This window comes from Jaculus jaculus, chromosome 8 (assembly GCF_020740685.1).
Source record: "Jaculus jaculus isolate mJacJac1 chromosome 8, mJacJac1.mat.Y.cur, whole genome shotgun sequence".
In the NCBI taxonomy this organism is placed as follows: Eukaryota; Metazoa; Chordata; class Mammalia; order Rodentia; family Dipodidae; genus Jaculus; species Jaculus jaculus.
This window is the reverse complement of record NC_059109.1, coordinates 117,684,840-117,700,787: the sequence shown is the minus strand read 5'-3', so window position 1 is coordinate 117,700,787 and position 15,948 is coordinate 117,684,840. Positions and strand designations below refer to the sequence as shown.

Genomic DNA, 15,948 nt, shown 5'->3' with positions numbered 1-15,948 from the left:
AAATATATTTATTTATTACTTATTTTGAGAAAGAGAGAAGGAGGCAGATAGAGAGAATGGGTGCACAAGGGCCTGCCCACTACAAAGGAACTCTAGACACGGGGGCCACCTTGTGCTTCTGGCTTATGTGTATACTAGAGAATCGAACCTGGGTCTTTAGGCTTCACAGACAAGTGCCTTAACCACTAGGCCATCTCTCTAGCCCTCTTATATGGTTTTATGTTGCTACTGTTATTAACAGTTTATTGTGTCCTTACTGAGTGGTAATGAGCAGGTGTCCAATAAAGTTGCCCAAACTACAAACACAAAAAGCATCAAAGAAACACAGAAATATGAAAAGGCAAAATAATGAGTCCTCTAAAATAGTGTAACTCCTTGATTACTGAAAATACTAAAGTATGTAAAATGCTGAATGAAAATACCACAGTTTACTAGTAGGAATGATCAAAGAATGTAGATACAAACAAGCAGATGAATTCGATCCAGGGCCTGAAGAAAGTCAGCAACAGAGGAAAAAGCTGGCAAAATGGATGAGAAAATCAACAATATGAATGAAAAGTCACCAACTTGGAAAAAAAAAATTCAGTAAGGAAGCTAAGATTTGGAAAAAAAAAATGTATGCTAAAAAAGAAAAGTTCCAATTAACTAACTAAAAGTTAGAATGGAAAACAACACTGAGAGGTTTAGCCAAACAGAAGGAATAGAGAAAATGCTAAAGCATCAGTAAAGAAAAAACGCAAGCATATTTGCAATACCCAAAAACTCTGAGATACAGCCAGGAAGCTCATTTTGATCAAATACAAGGGGTAGAAGGAGGAGCTGAGATTAAAAACTAAAAGTTCAAGCCAGGCATGGTGGCGCATGCCTTTAATCCCAGCACTTGGGAGGCAGAGGTAGGTGGATCACCATGAGTTTGAGGCCACCCTAAGACTACAGAGTAAATTCCAGGTCAGCCTGAGCTAGAGTGAGACCCTGCCTCAAAAAACAAACAAACAAACAACAACAACAAAAAAAAACAACTGAAAGCACACACACCAAAAAAAAAAAAAAAATCTATCCAATGAAATTATAGTAGAAAATACCCAAATATAGAGGAAGAAATAGATAGCCAAATGCAAGAGGTATTTAGAACTCCAAACAGGCATGACCACAGAGGACCCTCTCTACAACATATTACAGACAAGGTATCAAAACTAGGGATGGGGGCTGGAGAGATGGCTTAGTGGTTAAGCAGTTGGCTTGCAAAACCTAAGGACCTATGTTCAACTCTCCAGGTCCCAGGTAAGTCAGTTGCACAAAGTAACACAAGCATTCAAAGTTGCACATGTGTACAAGGTGGCACACACGTCTGGAGTTCAAACTGCAGTGGCTTGAGGCCCTGAAGTACCAATTCTCTGTCTCTGTCTCTCTCTCTCTCTTTCTCTCTCATTAAAAAAAAACAGAGATGGGAATATTACTCAGTGGTTAAAGATGCTTGCTTACAAAGCCTGCTGGCCAGGATTCTGGCCAGGATTCGCCAGTACCCATATAAAGCTAGATGCACAAAGTGGTACATACATCTGGAGTTTGCCTACAGTGGCGTGCCTATTTTCTAACAAAGAAAAAGATATTTTTAAAAGATATCAAAAATAAAAAGTAGGCTGGAGAGATAGCTCTGCAGTTAAAGGCACTAGCTTGCAAAACCTAATGGCCCAGGTTCAATTCTCCAGTTCCCACATAAAGCCAGATGCACTAAATGGTACATGCATCTCCAGTTCATTTACAGCGGCAGGAGGCCCTGATGTGCACATTCATATTCATTCTCTCTCTCTCTCCTTCTTCTTGCAAATAAATTAAAAAATAGCAAGCAAAGCAACAAAATTAAAAGCTGCAAAGGAAAACATCAGAGTAACTTAGACTTCTCATCAGCAACCCTAAAAGGCAGGATAACATTAAATGATAAATCTCAAGCCCGAAAAGTAAGTAACTGTCAACCAAGATGCTATATCCAGCTAAGTTATCCTTTAAAATAGACTGTAAGATGAGGACATTTTAAGAAAAGCACCGACTAAGGCAGCTCATGACAAGTGAACCAGCACTGCAGACAGTACTAAAAAGAATGCTGTACAGAGAGAAGGAAGAAAGACAATGTCAATCGTGAGAACACTGGAAAGAATGAATTTCATGAGAGGAACAAATGAGCCCAGGGAAGCTATGATGGAATCTATCATGTTCAAGAGAGGAAGCTGCAAACTCCTAAAACTAATATGGGGAAAAGAATAAGCAAAAATCCAAACAACCAGAAAAACAATCAATACATTCATAGAAATTAATAACCATGACTTGATAATAATTTTAAATGTAAATGGCCTCTAATTACCAGTAAAAGGACTCAAAACTGCAGCCAGATTAAAAGACTTGATCTGGGGCTAGAGAGATGGCTTTGGGGTTAAGGTGCTTGCCTGCAAAGCCAAAGGACCCAGGTTCAATTCCCCAGGATTCACATAAGCCAGATGCACAATGTGGCACATGCGTCTAGAGTTCATTTGAAGCAACTGGAGAGACTGACATGCCTGTTCTCATTCTCTCTCTCTTTCTGCCTCTTTCTTTCCCTCTCTCAAATTAAAAGGGAGGGGGGGCTGGAGAGGTTAAGGCATTTGCCTGCAAAGCCAAAGGATCCCAGTTCGATCCCCCAGGACCCATGTAAACCAGATGCACCAAGGGGCACAAGCATGTGTAGTTTGTTTGCAGTGGCTGGAGGCTCTGGTGTGCCTATTCATTCTTTCTCTCTCCCCCAGCCCCCACCCGCTATCAAATAAATTAATTAATTAAAAAAAAAACTCTAGATCTGGAGAGATTTCTCAGTGGCTAAGGCATTTGCCTGAAAACCTTAATGACCTAGGTTCAGTTCTCCAGTACCCAAACAAAGCCAGATGCACAAAGTGACACATGCATCTGGAGTTTGTTTGCAGCAGCTAGAGGCTCTGGTGTGCCCAGTCTTGCTCTCAGTCTCTCTTCTATCTCTCTCTGCTTTCATATAAATAAAAACATCTAAAAGAAAAAGAAAAAAAACTAGATTCAATAATCTGTTGTTTACAAAAAACACACCTTACTGGTAAAGACTCCTACTGCTGAGAGTCAAATAATGGAAGCCAATCTATCCCAGTAAATAGAAAACAATCTGGTTTTAGCTATTCTGATATCTGACAGACTTCAAACCCAACTAGTCAGAAGAGATAAACAAAGCTACCACACATTAATAAAATTAACAATTCATTAAGAAATAATAATTGAGGGCTAGAGTGGTAGCTCAATTGGTAGGATACTTATCTAGCACATATGAAGCCCTGGTTCAATCCCCAGTACTGAGTGTGATGAGGTATATCTATGTTCAGCACTCAGGCAGTGGTGGCAGGGGAAGTTCAAGGTCATCCTCAACTACATAGCAGGGTCACAGCTAGCCTAAGCTATGTAAGACCATCTCCCCTATTCCCCTCCCCCCGAAAATCAGAGATGTCTAGGGATGTAACTTAAGGTCTTAGAAAAATATTAACAAGCTGAACCTAGAAGCAGTGACAAGGCAGAAATCAATGAAATGGAGATGAAAAGAATAAAATTAAATAAAAATAAATAAGTTTAACAAACCCAGTCAAACTAACCAGAAGATAAAGAAGACCCAAATAAGTAAAATTAGAGGTGCAAGGGGGTAAGTCACAACAGATTCCAATGAAATCCAGTGGACTTCTAGGAAGTACTCTGAAAACTGACAGTTTAAAAAAATCCAAAAATCTAGGAACAAATGAATAAATTCCTAGACACACATGGCCTACCAGAATTACATCAACTTATAAATACCTTGAACAAATACATAACAAACAAGTCTGAAGCAGTAATAAAAAAAAAGTCTTCCAAAATGTAAAGTCTAGATGGATTCACCTGAACTCTACCAAACTTTCCCTGATGAGTCAACACCAATCATCCTAGAACAGTTCCATAAATCAGAAATGGGAGGAGCACTACCAAGCTCATTCTGTGAAGCCAGAATTATCTGATATGAAAATCAGGGGGCTGGGAAAATGGCTTAGTGGGTAAGGCATTTGCCTGAGAAGCCTAAGGACCCTGGTTCAATTCCCCCAGGACCCACATAAGCCAGGTGCACAAGGGGGTGCATGTGCCTAGAGTTCCTTTGCAGTGGCTAGAGGCCCTCGTGTGCCCATTCTCTCTTTCTCTCTGCCTCTCCTTCTCTCTCTCTCTCTCAAATAAATAAAAAATTTTTTAAAAAAAAAGGTAAGGATACAATGAAGAAAAATCATACAGCAATTTTCCTGATGACCATAAATGCCAAAAAAAAAACCTCAACAATTCTTGCAAATTGTAATTAAGAGCCAGGCATAGCACTTAATCCCAGCACTCGGAAGGCAGAGGTAGGAGGATCACCATGAGTTCAAGGCCATCCTAAAACTACATAGCGAATTCCAGGTCAGTCTGGGCTACAGCAAAACCCTACCTCAAAAAAACAAAAAAAGAACCACTGAGTTCATCTAGCAGACAGCCTCAGGTTGTTGGGATAAACCTCCAGACCAGACAGTTCATGGGAAAAAGAAGGGATTTGAGGCTTACAGATCCAGGGGAAGTTCTATAATGGCAGAAGAGCTGGCCTGCTTTCATAGGTCCATGCCAAGAGAGAAAAGCCACCACCAACAACCATAAACAAGCACACACACTTGAGGAACTCCACGCAAAGCTCAGGCACTCTGTATACCTTTAGACTGGAATTCAGATACTAGAATTAGCCTACTGACACCACAGGCTGCTGGAGATCTAAAGTACAAACTTCAGTAAAATCCTAAATATACTGGGGGATATCCATTTAAACTACCACAGATCTCATACCAGGGACACAAAATTGGTATAATCATATAAATAGACTTAAGGACAGAAATAACATGATTATTTCAATAGACACAGAAAAGGCTTTTGACAACATTCAAAATTCCTTCCTGATAAAAGTCCTGAAGAAATTAGGAATATATCTCAGCATAATAAGGTTATATACAACAAACCTATAGCCAACACAAGACTAAATGAGGAAAACAAGCATTTGCTCTAAAATTAGGAACAAGATAAGGGTGCCTCTTCTCAGTGTTCTTATTCCATATAGTACTTAAAGTCTTAGCTAGAAAAATAAGAACAAGGAAATAAATAAAAGGATTATAGATAGGATACTACAAATCAAAATATGTCTCTTTGCAGAGGAAATGATTCTAAACTTTATTAAAAAAAAAAAAAAAGGCTGGAGAGATGGCATAGTAGTTAAGACCCTTGTCTGCAAAGCCTACAGATCTAGGTTCAATTTCCCAGGACCCATGTAAGCCAAATATACACAGGGGTGTATGCATATGGAGCTTGTTTACAGTGGCTGGAAGCCCTGGTATGCCCATTTTTTCTCTCTATCTCTAATAAATAAATAAATAAATAAATATTAGCCGGGCATGGTGGAGCACACCTTTAGTCCCAGCAATCAGGAGACATAGGTGGGGAGATTGCCATGAGTTCAAGGCCACCCTGAATTCCAGGTCAGCCTGAACTAGAGTGAGACCCTACCTCGAAAAAACAAAACCAATAAATAAACAAAATAAGATATTGAGGAGGGCCCTCAATTGGAATGGGAGCAGAGAGGTGATGTAAGAATATAACCCAAGAGAGATGGCCTAAGACATTTGCCTGAAAGCCTAAGGACCTATGTTTGATTCTCCAGGTTCCACATAAGCCAGATGCCAAAGGTAACCCAAGCACACAAGGTCACACATGCTCACAAGGTAGTGCACGCACCTGGAGTTCGAGTGCAGTGGCTGGAGGCTTTGATGTGCCAATTCTCTCTCTCTCTCTCTCTGGCTCTCGCTCTATCTCTTTGTCTCGCCCTCTCATTAAAAAAATTAAAAAGTTAAGGGCTGGGAAGATGGTGAGCAGTTAAGGTGCTTGTCTGTGAAGCCTAAGGACCTGTGTGCAACTATCCAGATTCCATGTAAATCAGATGCACAAAGGTGAGGCAAGCACAAGGTGGTCCACATGCCCACTAGGAGGCACAAGCGTCTGGAGTTCAATTGCAGCAGCTGAGGCCCTGGTGCACTAATTCTCTCTCTTTCTGTCTCACTCTCTCTAAAATAAAAAATAAAAAAAAATTAAAAAGAATATAACCTGATGGGAATATGACCAACATGTGATATGTTCATATATTAAGGAATATAATTAATTTTGGGGAAAAAAACACTAATGAACAAACACACCAGAAAACTCTTAAATTAATTTTTTTTTTCTCTTTTCCTTCTGGTCTTTTGAAATAAGGTCTCACTCTACCCCAGGCTGATGTGAAAGTCACTCTGTAGCCCAGGCTAGCCTTGAACTCCTGACTATCCTCCTACCTCATTCTCCTAAGTGCTGGGATTCAAGGTGTCACTACAACACCCAGCTTAAGAAAACTCTTAAATTTGATAAACATTTTCAACAAAATAGCAGGATACAAGATCAACATACTTTATCAATTGTCCTCCCCCCAAAAAACTTTTATTCATGTTAAAGCATGAATATATATTCATCTCACCTCCAACAGCTGTGTAGTTTCTTTTCTAGAAGCATAAACTATATTTTAATGTCCATGATTTACTCTGACATCTTCTCTGATTAATTCTGCAGGTACATCAGAAAGCTGAATGCTGACTTGGTTTCTTTATTTATCAAAGCTAACAGAGGCAGATACTTGTAAAACCATTGGAAGGTAAGCCACCTTTACTTTAGCACACTTATGAATACATTTTGTCAGCTACACCCACAACCATCATCATTCATTCATCCACTCCACAAGTGTTTACTGAGCTAATGAGACGTCGACATCACTCTATTAGGTGCTGCAGGGAATGCCCAACATCAATCCAGCAACAGCAACACCAGAATCGCACTGATCCAAAAGATGGAAGATGGCACTGTACAAACAGCAGCTGACCAAGGACCAGAAAAATCTGGGTTCTAGTCAATCACTGTTGCAGTCAGGTTCAGCACTGCTGGTAGAAATCACCCAACCAAGAGCAGCTTATGGGGAAAAAAAAGAGGTTTATTTTGGCTTAGAGGCTGGAAGGGAAGCTCCACAATGGTAGGGGAAAATGATGGCTTGAGCAGAAGGTGGACATCACCCCCTGGTCAACATAAGGTGGACAACAGCAACAGGAGAGTGTGCCAAACACTGGCATGGGGAAACTGGCTATAACGCCCATAAGCCCACCCCCAACACTACACTCCCTCCAGGAGGCATTAATTCCCAAATATCCATCAGCTGGGAATCTAGCATTCAGAACACCTAAATTTATGGGGACACCTGAATCAAACTACCACAATCACTTTACGGCCACATAAGCCATCTGACCTATAAGTGTTGCATCCTGAAAACATTCGGCCTCTGCTCTGCAACCTCCTGGGGCTGCCTTTGGTAAGATTTTAAAATATGACAGAATGAGCAGATTGATCACAAAAGAGAAAATGCTAGCCGGGCGTGGTGGCACATGCCTTTAATCCCAGCACTCTGGGAGGCAGAGGAAGGAGGATCACCATGAGTTCAAGGCAACCCTGAGACTACACAGTGAATTCCAGGTCAGACTGAACTAGAGTGAAACCCTACTTCAAACACACACACACACACACACACACACACAAGAGAGAGGAAAAAAAAGTGCTGAGCTGGAGAGACGGCTTAGCTGTGAAGGCGCTTGCCTGGAAACCCAAAGAACCCAGGTTTGATTCCCCAGGACCCATGTAAGCCAGATGCACAAGGTGGTGCATGTGTCTGGAGCTGGTTTGCAGTGGATGGAGGCCCTGGCATGCAAGTTTTCTCCCTTCCCCTTCCTTCTTCAGCCCTCCCTCCCCCCATCCATTTCTCTCACATAAATAAATGTTTTAAAAACTAAAATCTAGCCGGGTGTGGTGCACACACCTTTAATCCCAGAACTGGGGAGGCAGAGGTAGGAGGATTACCATGAGTTTGAGGCCACCCTGTGAGTAGCCTATCTACATATTCAAAGTGGCCCCATTCATTAAAGACCAGGGATGCACCTTAAAACCATGGCATATCAATGTCAAGACCTGGCACTACCAAGTATCAATGGGGACATGGAGAGAAAGAAACTGCTGACACCCACTCACATGAGTGTGAATAGGGAGCTGGCTGGTGAGGCCTAATGCCACTGACGTGTGTGTTCGACTCCAGAAGTTCTACTCCTGGTATGCAGACACACTATGGAGATTCACACACATCCACAAAAAGACAGCTCAAGAACGTTTGTTCACTGGAGCATACATGTAATAAGAAAACAAGCTCAATATCAATGGGTCATGCATTAGTAGTAGTAAATAAAAAAAATGCACAGAAATAAAACTGAACAAATTTACCTTAGACTAAGACCTTATCTCAAAATAAATAAATAACAACAAAAACTTAGCCTTGGGCTGGAGAGATGGCTTAGGGGTTAAGCACTTGCCTGTGAAGCCTAAGAACCCTGGTTCAAGGCTCGATTCCCCAGGATCCACGTTAGCCAGATGCAGCAGTGGCTAGAAGCCCTAGCATGCCCATTCTGTCTCTCTCTATCTACCTATCTCCTTCTTTCTCTCTCTGTCACTCTCAAAAACAAAGAAAAAGTTAGCCTTGAACTCAGTGGCTGGAGGCCCTGCACACCCATTCTCTCCCCCCCCCTTTCTCTGTCAAACAAATAAATAAATAATAAATTTTTTTTTAAAAAAAGAGAACTACTTCCCCCAGATCACTTGGGAAGCCTACACTGAACCCCAGTTACCTCCATCAGCATTAGTCCATTCCAAAGTTTTAAACATTAAATAACAAAGCAGTGTGTGAAAATTGTTGAAAACTATTTATAAGCTAACTGTGGTGGTATGCATCCACAACCCCTGCCCTTAGAAGGCTCAGGCAGGAGGATTACAAATTTAAGGCCAGCCTGAGCTACATAATGAGACCTTTTTCCCAAAAGTAATTAATTAATAGCTTTCAACCGAGGCTTAAATACAATAAATTCAGTTTTTAGAATTACACACAGACTAGCATCAGAGGGGTGTGGGTAATATGCATTATGCAACCAGCAAGCCCACACAGTGGCTCTACAAGTTACATGGCACATCTGTCACAGGCAGTTTCCCTGATAGTCTCTAGCCAGTGGATCACTGCCTCTAGCAAAATGGGGCAAGGAAGTATGTCTCAAAGGTCACTCACTGCCAATGCTCAAAACTGCATTCTTCCTTCAACAAAAACTACTGGGAGGAAGGGATGCATATTTCCAGGACAGACAGAAGAAAAGAGTGAGGATGGGCTGGGTGTGGTGGTATATACCTTTAATCCCAGCACTTGGGAGGCAGAAGTAGGAGGATCACTATGAGTTCAAGGCCACCCTGAAGCTACAATAGTGAACTCCAGGTCAGCCTGGGCTAGAGTGAAACTCTACCTCGAAAACACACAGACTCACACAAAAGAGTGAGGTTGGTTTGAGAAGATGGGAAGGAAGAATGAGTGGTCCCAGCCTGGATGAGTGAAAAACAGTTGGGAATTACCTATTAAGAAATTACAAACACTTGCTCATTTCTTTTTTGTTGTTTTGTCTTGATTTTTGTTTTTTTGAGGTAGGGTCTCGCTCTAGCCCAGACTGACCTAGAATTCACTATGTAGTCTCAGGCTGACCTTGAACTCACAGCCATCATCCTACCTCTGCCTGGGCTGGGATTAAAGGAGAGTGCCACCACACCCAGCAATACTTGCTCATTTCTTGCTTGGTGTGAAACATAGTTTTAGCTTCCTTAGGACCTTAGTATCACCATCATTTCCTTTAAAGTTTAAAACTTACCACATAACTCTGTTAGAACACTAGCTACTACATTTTTCAATGAAGACCAACGTCAGAAAAAACTTTACAGGAGTATCTTGCTGAAACGAGTGCTTTCCAACCTTGTAGGTCTAAAGACACAGTATGATCACAAGTGAGCTCCCCAACACCTGCATGCTGATTTATCTCTTGCTCAGCTTGAATGAAGTATCTGGCGTTAAGGCCTCAATGCATGCCTGTTGATGAGTCCATCACAAACAACAGAAAAGGATGACTTCCTGTCTGCTTTGGTCTAAGATCTACTTTATTCTCCTCAATTCAAAGGTCTTACTATTTCTGGAAGCTTTGCAAACCACTAAAGTTAGCAAAATGCCTCCATTCCCAATAAGGACAAGGCTGGCAAAAGAACTCTGCCTAGATGAAAATTTGGCATCAGAAAAATGTTCTCTGGGCTGGAGAAATGGCTTAGTGGTTAAGGTGCTTGCCTGCAAAGCCTAAAGTCACAGGTTTGATTCCCCAGAACCCACATAACTCAGATGCACATGGTGACACATGTTTCTAGACTTTGCAGTGGCTAGAGGTCCTGACACATCCATTCTCTCTCTCTCAAATTAATAAAGATTTTTTTTTAAAGGTGATGAGATGGCCTAATGGTAAAGGTGTTTGCTTGCAAAGCCAAAGGATCCCAGTTCGACTCTCCAAGACCCACATAAGCCCCACAAGGGGGCATATGCATCTGGAGTTTATTTGCAGTGGCTGGAAGCCCTGGTACACCTATTCTCTCCCTCTCTCAAATAAATAAATAATATGTTTAAATATGTTCTCTACCTAGAAAAAAGAGAAAAGACTGCCCACTTGACCATGCAAAAGATGATCAAATGGAATTATCATGGCATTGGCCACTGTATCACTCAACTTCTTGTTGCTGGGACAAAAATCTCAACCAGAAGCAGCTTAAGGAAAGAAAGAGTTTATTTCCCATTATAGTTCCAGAGGGTAGATTCCATCATGGCAAGGAAAGATTGGCAGGAGCAGGAACCCAGCATCACACCGTCACATCAGCAGGGAGGAAGTACAGAGTGATAAATGCTGCTACTCAGCTTGCTGGCGTGCACACAGCACGAGAGAGAGAGAGAGAGAGAGAGAGAGAGAGAGAGAGAGAGACAGACAGACAGACAGACAGACAGACAGACAGACAGAGACTTGGCATTCCAGGCCTCAAGCCACTGCAACTGAACTCCAAACCACTTATGCCACCTAGTGAGCACCTTGTGCTTGCCTCACCTTTGTGTGTCTGACTACCGTGGAATCTGGAGAGTCAAACATGGGTCCTTCACAGACAAGCACCTTAACCGCTAAGCCATATCTCCAGCCCCCTCTTCTTTTTACACAATCAATCCAGGACCTTGGCCCATGGAATGGTGCCACCACAGTTAGGGTGGGTCTTCCCCCTCTGCCGCAAGCTAATCAAGATAACCTCTCACAGGTCATTCTAGGTCCCATCAGGTTGACAATATAAGGCATCACAGCCACCTACAAATTCCTTGCACAAACCCTGTCCCCACCTTCTATCTCTCGGAGGCCATAAAACAGATTTTAAAGTGATTTACCTGGGGCAGTAGGCTTGGCAAGCAAGTGCCTTTATCCACTGAGCCATCTCCCCAGCCCTGATTTGGTACTAATATCTGGTTACTCCAAGAACATTTTAAGGTATTCAGTTTCCTAGTTCTGTTGCACGGGGTAGACCAGATAAGTAAATGTAAATGTATTCCTCACCGGACCGGGAAGAACACCAAGGGGAAGATGAATGGATAAATAAGTGTCTTACCCATAAAAGCACACAGCAGAATAAAACAATTGTTTGGAACTATCTGCCCTTAAATATACTTGGAAGGCTCAGGATAGCAAACATACAAGTAGCTGCTTTTGCAAAGGGCTTACTGAACAGCCCAAAGGCAACGTGCCCAGAAGGAAGACCGCATGGCCTGTTACTAACACTTCACTTCATGACAGAGGAAAGTGAATTTTCATAAGCAACTTACCTCGGTGGGTGAATCTCCAGTACAGCTACAGCCAGCTCAGAGAAAGCCATCAGAGCAAACTACCCATTAGTTGTCACTTTAGAATGACTCCGGCAAGCCAGCTCCAGAGCTCCACTGATATCTTTTCAACAACCTCTTAATCTTGTTTATAACACCTGTGTTAAGGCAGCCTGACATCAATTGTATTCACTTGTCTCAGACTGAAATTACTTAGAAACTTGAGAATTCCAGTAAACATACCAAACACCACAGAGACACTGCCTGAAATTATCCTTTACATAAGAAGTCAGCCACCTCCTTCAAACTCAGCTGTGTCACTGAGCCAGGCTAGGCCTCAAGAAGCAAAGTGAGGCAAACAAGTCACAAAGAACAGAGGCACAATGGTCCCAGATCCACAGGGTCTAGAGACCCCACAAAGATGTCTTCCTCCAGTTTCTTCACCAAATGATTACTCAAAGACAGTCACCGTTAATGCCTGCTTGCTTTGGGCCACAAGTAATGTTTCGCTTCCTTTTTTTTATTTTTCAATTTTTTGGGGTAGGGTCTCACTCGAGCCCAGGCTGACCTGGAACTCACTATGTAGTCTCAGGGTGGTCTTGAACTCACTTTCTTTTTAATCATCCAGCAATACTTCTAGAGAGGTAGTAACATTCTCATTCCACATCGAGGAAACACAAGTCAAAAAGCTGGGAGATGGTAGAGGACAGATGCCAGCAGGCCAGGCAGAAGAAACCCAAGTGGCCTTCCCATCTGGTTTCTGTGCTTGCGTGACATGTCTCCTGAGGCTCCTGACACTCGGGTAAGGCTCCAGTGCTTTCTGAGAGATCCGCATGTGTTCCCGGCCTGGACAAAATGTAAAGCACCTAAGAATTTGATGCTAAGCTAGCCCCATACATAGGGAAACACACAGTAAGACAGAATGGACTTTGAGTTTCCTAGTACTACTGGGGAAAAAGGAATTCCTAGTGTTGGGAGATACTATGTGTAAGTATTTACCCCACAGAAAAGTACTCAATAAGTGTTGAAAGAAAAAGAGGAGGAGGGGAAGGAGGGGAGGGAGAGGAGAGAGGAGGAGAAAGAAGAGAAGAAGCTTCAGCAGCAGGCAGACATGGTGGTACACGCTTCTAATCCCAGCACTCAAGAGGCAGAGGCAGGAGAATCACAGTGAATCACAGTGAGTTTGAGGCCAGCCCGAGGCTACAGAGTGAACTCCACGTCAGCCTGGGCTACAGCAAGACCCTACCTCAAAAAGCTAAAAAGAAAAAAGAAAAAGAGAGAAAGAAAGAAATTAACAAATGGACTGTCAAATCTAATCAACACAAAATACAACTCAGTGCCGTGGCTGTTTGATCTCATTTCTTGCCTATAATGCTGGGCACAGAGAGCACAGTAAGTATGACTCACAGTATATCTCTGTCAAGCTATCTGTTGCTTTAAGGTCAGAAATGCCAACTATCTCTCAGGTTACTAGAGGAATGGAATTGAGTTTTTATGACTACCATGTACTGTTATTTAAGGCAGATGTCTTACCAGCGTCCTGATCATTCACAAACACAGCTTACTTCCCCAGGCAAGGGCCAGGGGTTTGGCTCAGTAGCAGTTACCTGCCTAGCATGTGGGAAGTCCTGGCTTCAATCCCCCAACACCACATATAAAAGTGAAATAAAGCCGGGCATGGGAGCTGGAGAGATGGCTTAGCAGTTAAGCGCTTGCCTGTGAAGCCTAAGGACCCCGGTTCGAGGCTCGGTTCCCCAGGTCCCACGTTAGCCAGATACACAAGGGGGCGCACGCGTCTGGAGTTCGTTTGCAGAGGCTGGAAGCCCTGGTGCACCCATTCTCTCTCTCTCCCTCTATCTGTCTTTCTCTCTGTGTCTATCACTCTCAATTAAATAAATTAAAAAAAAAAAAAGCCGGGCATGGTGGCACACGCCTTTAATCCTAGCACTTGGGAGGCAGAGGTAGGAGGATAGCCGTGAGTTCGAGGCCACCCTGAGACTACACAGTTAATTCCAGGTCAGCCTGGATCAGAGTGAGACCCTACCTGGAAAAACCAACAACAACAACAAAAAAAAAAGTGGAATAAACAAGGTGGGCATGGTTGTGCACGCCTTTAAATCCTAGCACATTTCTCCAGTTGTTTAAAGTGAAATCTAAGCTATGATGGCTTACTTATAATCATAGCAGAAAGGAGGCTGAGGCAGGAGGATTGCCACGAGATCAAGACAAGCCTAGACTACATAGTGAGACCTTATTTAAAATAAAGAGAGAGAGAGAGTGAAGGGGGGAGGGCAGGAAGGGGAAAGGGAGAGGAAAGGGACGGAGAGGGTCAGAACCAGAAAGCAACTAGGAAGATACTGGAGCCCAATGGTACAAGGCACCTGTAAGACACCCAAACTTAGTCACCCAATCACAACGGCTGCTTCTGTCACCCGCCCACCTCTCACTGCACCCTTCCTCAAGGCAAGGGCATCTAGTGAGCATGCACTCTACAACAAACAGGTCTGGCCACTGCCCTTGAGGAACTCAAGGCAATGAGACTGTCTTCAAGCAATTCCCACAGAGAATGACGCTGGCGGTGGACCAGAAGCAAGTGCAAGGGCAAGAGGTGGCTCCAGTCTCCTGCCTTCTGTTTCTCATTTTTCCAGGGTGCGTGTGCGCCCGTGCATGCATGTGAACAAATGCATGTGGAGGCCAGACGCTGGCATCAGGTGTCTTCTTCAATCCCTCTCCACATTTGCTGACATAAGATCTCTCACTTGAACCCAGGACACACTGATTCAGCCAATGTAGCAAGCCAGCTTACTCCAGGGACCCTCTCTCTGCCTCCTGAGCACTGGGATGACAAGCAAGGCACCAAAGACCTGGCATTTATGTCAGCGCTAAGAACCTGAACTCCAGTCCTCATGTTGGCTTGGCAAGTGCTTCACCACTGAGCCCTCTCCTCAGGCCTGTGTTTGTATTTTGTTACCTTCACCCGGGGAGTCCTGGTCTAAGAAGATTCCACTATCTACTTCCCATGGGCCTTCCTAGACTTGCCATTTGGATGAGATGGGAGATCATGCAAATGCCAAGCAGCACAGAACCTGGCTCTCAGAGCAGCTCTCACATGCCCAGGCCCATTTTGTTCTTGGCTGGTGGTCCTCCGTGACCTGCTTGTCATCCACTTCAAGTCAGGAATACCCGCCATACAAATGACCTTCTTCCCCCATAAACACAGCCAACTGAGGGACAACCTGCCATCAGTGAGACACGAGCCCAGCTGACCGTCTGCTGTGTTATCCTGCCAGGCTGGGTGCCATGCTCCCGAGAAAAGCCACTTTCCCTGCGTGCAGCCGTCACAAAGTTCACGTGGTCAGAAGGGCCTCTGCTTCACACAAGGTGAGGCAAGAAACCAAATTGCTTTTTTAATTAAACGAAGACGTCCTCGAGCTCCTGCTGACAATCACCTCTAGAACATGGGCCCAGTAGCAGACAGTTAGCCAGTCTCCATGCTGCTCAAAGGGTGGCTTGAAGCACTCGAGGAGAGAGGGGAAAATGACTAATTTAAACAAAATGTTTAATCTTCTAATTATGGGGCAGACTCCAAGAGGATGGGAAGTGATTTGCAATCTTCATTACGGAATCCCCACGCGACCACAGCCCAAGTCATGTCAGCCAGAGGCAGATGCCATCTCATTTCCCCTCGGAGCCTTTGGTGTCCTTGTGAGTTCTGAGAGGCAGGCAGAGGGCTGACAAAAAGCAGAGGGAGGGGAATCAGGAGTTCTGTCTCCTCACATGATGCTCATGAGGCACAGGGTGGTCCCCATAAGAAGCCGGTGAAGTAACATTCACTGCTTTACCTTAGCGGGCACAGCAGCCCAGGGTCCCCTAAAACTCGATGTCTTGAAACCTGACTGGCTCAGGCGGTGCTCAAGTGATCCTTTACCAGTCTCATCCCGAAAGAGAAGCACGGAGGACCAGGGAAGTGGTTGGCACTGGCACCTCTGGTCAGAAGGAAGTCCGTTCCTCTGCACACAGGCAAGTTCTGTTATCTCTGCCAGCTCAGATCTCTATGC

At 43.6% G+C, this 15,948-nt stretch overlaps 1 protein-coding gene across 1 annotated transcript in view; it reads right to left on the bottom strand.

The window, feature by feature from the left end:
• Ctnnbl1 (catenin beta like 1) overlaps positions 1-15,948 on the bottom strand; it is a 192,736-nt gene that overhangs the window by 155,504 nt on the left and 21,284 nt on the right. The window lies entirely within an intron of this gene.